This window comes from Triticum dicoccoides, chromosome 3B (assembly GCF_002162155.2).
Source record: "Triticum dicoccoides isolate Atlit2015 ecotype Zavitan chromosome 3B, WEW_v2.0, whole genome shotgun sequence".
NCBI lineage: Eukaryota > Viridiplantae > Streptophyta > Magnoliopsida > Poales > Poaceae > Triticum > Triticum dicoccoides.
In genome coordinates, this window is record NC_041385.1 from 336,772,233 (window position 1) to 336,775,564 (window position 3,332).

Sequence of the window (3,332 nt, forward strand, 5' to 3'; positions counted from 1 at the left end):
TTGCTTGGAGCTGAATACTTGGCACCCCTTGCAGTGTTTGACCAACTCTTTGGCATCTTCCGAAGCAGTCGGCCAAAACAATCCATGGAGGAAGGGTTTGGCCACAAGTGATATTGAGGCCGCGTGGTGGCCGCACTCACCTTGATGGATGTCCTTGAGGATTGCCATTCCCTTCTCTGGCTCAATGCAGCACCGGAAGACTCCAGTCACGCTGTGCCCAATGAGCTCTCTGTTTACTATTGTGTAGGCTCCATTTCAGCGCTGAACTTGTTGGGCCGAGATCTCGTCAGTTGGCAGCTCTCTGTTTACCAGAAAGTTGAGGATGGGTTGGGCCCATGATGGAGTTGCGACTTCTTCTATTGCCAACACAACTACTGCAACTAGGGCGGTTGGGCTGGGAGGTGGTGGATTGGAGTCGGCCACCGCCTGCTGTATCGTTGAAGTCCCCGGGCCGACTGCTGCAGTCCCCGGGCCGGGTTCTGAAGTCCTCGGGCCGGGTGTGACCATAGCAGTCACCGAGCTGCCTGCCAAAGTCCTCAAGTCGGATCCGACTGCATCGGGTTTGGTCGGCACGAAGATAGAATCTGATTCTGGTGACGACTTGACAGACGGCTTGAGGAGGCGCTGAAGGGAGACGCCAGTTGGTATGGCTTGCCAGGTGGAGCCGATTTGTGCAGGGCATCTTCTTGATTGTTGTCCGCCCCTGGCATGTGGAGGAATTCGCACCCTTCGAAATATCCGCTGAGTTGCTGAACAAGGAAGCGGTAGCTTGCCATGTTTGCATCCTTCGCGTCCCAGTCGCCGCCATAACACAGGATATGGCGGATGCCGAGTTCTTTGGCCAGCCGGAGCCCATGTATGAGAGCCTCATACTCGGCCACAATGTTGGAGGCGGTGAAATGGATTTGCAATCTGTATCTGAGCTTGTCGCCTTTGGGAGAGGTGTGGACGATGCCGGCTCCCAAACCGGTGCGCATCTTGGACCCGTCCAAGTGCATCCGCCAATGGGTGGAGTCGAGTGCTGGCGACAGGTACTGGGTCTCGGCCCAATCGACGAGGAAGTCGGCCAGCACTTGGGACTTGATGGCGGTGCGAGGCGGGTAGAAGATGGTATAAGGATCCAGCATGAGGGCCCACTTGGCCACCCGGCCTGATGCATCCCAGCTGCCCATGATCTCGGCAAGCAGGGTAGTGCAAACGAACGTGATGGGGTGCTCTTGGAAGTAGGGCTTGAGCTTCTTGGCGGCAAAGTACACGCCATAGAACATCTTCTGGTAGTGGGGGTAGTTCTTCTTTGAGGTTGACAGTACTTCGCTCAAATAATACAAAAGCCTCTGGACCGGCTGTGCCTTGCCATCTTCTGGGCACTGAACCACGATGACTGTGCTGAACACCTGGCTGGTTGCAGCAATGTAAAGGAGCATGGGCTCTATGTCAGTCGGAGCCGCTAGGACAAGCGTGTGGTCAACATCTTCTTCAACTGGTGAAAGGCTTCATTCGCCTCGTCATTCCACTCGAAATGAGTGGTTTTCTTCATGAGTTGGTACAGGGGAAGAGCCTTCTCTCCTAGATGACGGATGAAGCGACTAAGAGAAGCCAGGCACCCGGTGAACTTCTGGATGTCTCACAGCTGGATGGGAATTTCCATCCTCTCGATGGCCTTGATCCTCACAGGGTTGCACTCATTGCCGCGTTCAGAGACCAGGAAGCCAAGAAGCTGTCCAGCTGGTACTCCGAAGACGCATTTCTCAGGGTTGACCTTGATCTGAAAGCGGCGCAGATTATCAATTGCTTCCTTGAGATCTTCCAGCAGGGTGCCGTGCTTCTCCATCTTCACCACAATATCGTCTACATAGACGTGGGCATTTCTGCCGAGTTGCTTGAGGAGGCACTTCTACATGCAACACTGAAAAGTGGCACCGGCATTTCTCAAGCCGAATGTCATAGTCAGGTAACAGAAGGCTCTGAATGGTGTGATGAAGGCGGTCTGATTGCGGTTGGCTGGGTCCAACTTGATCTGGTGGTACCCTGAGTAGGCATCCAAGAAACTCAATAGCTCGCATACGGCTGTGGAGTCTATCACTTGATCAATCCGAGGCAAAGCAAACGGATCTTTGGGGCAATCTTTGTTGAGGCTGGTATAATCTATACACATGCGCCACTTCTTGTTCTTTTTCAGTACAAGGACTGGGTTGGCAAGCCACTCTGGAAAGAACACTTCCATAATGAAGCTGGCTGCCAGAAGCTGGGCTATTTCTTCACTAACAATTCTTCTCTTATCCTTCGATAGTCGGCGGAGGGGTGTTTGACTGGTTTTGCATCTGCTCGGACATGTAGCTTGTGCTCAGCGAAATCTGTCGGAACACCCGGCATGTCCTTGGGGGACCATGCAAAGATATCCCGATTCTCACAAAGGAAATCGACGAGCTCACTTTCCTATTTGCTGTCCAGGTTTGTTCCCACGAGAGCGAACCTCTTTGGGTGGGTTGGGTCCAAAGGTATCTTCTTTGTTTCCTTGGCCAGTTGGAAAGAGCCCTGAGCTTCCGACTCCTTGGGGTCTGGCGATAGGTCCGGATGCTTGCCGACATTGGACACAACCCGGAGAAGGATCTTTTTCTCTACAACGATCACAAGGGACTCGGCCAGCTGACTGCTAGTTGCAGCGCAGGCGGATGATTTTTGGTAGTCTTGGACTATGGTGATGATGCCCTTGGTGCTTGGCATCTTCATTTTGAGGTAAGCATAGTGGGGCACAACCATGAACTTGGCCAGAGCAGGTCGGCCAAGTAAGGCGTGATATAGGCTCTCCAGGTCCACCACCTCAAACCAAACTGCTTCACGGCGGAAGTGATCTTTTCTCCAAAGAGGACATCTATCTTGATCTTGCCGATTGGCGAGCATGAAAGGCCGGGTACAATGCCATGGAAGACGCTCTGACTGGGAAAGAGTTGCTTTGTCTTGATGTCCAGCTTCTCCATGGCGTCACGGTACAAGATGGTGATGCTACTTCCGCCATCAATCAGGAGTCGGAAAAAACGAGCGGCTCGCCTCTCTGTTGCGAAGGTGGCATCCAACACAATAGCGTAAGAACCCGGAGAAGGCATCACCTACGGGTGATTAGCTCGACTCCAGCGAATGGGCCTCTCTGACCAGTGCATGAACTCTGGAACTTTGGAGGTGACAGCATTGACCTCTTGGTGCTGCCGGTGCCGACTGCGCCTATTGTCAGCTTGGCTCGTGAAGACGGCGTACGCTCCGTGCTCTTCAGAGAACTCATCTTGGATGGAACTGACTACTGGGCGGGCCGCCGACTACTGAGGAGACCGAGGCGG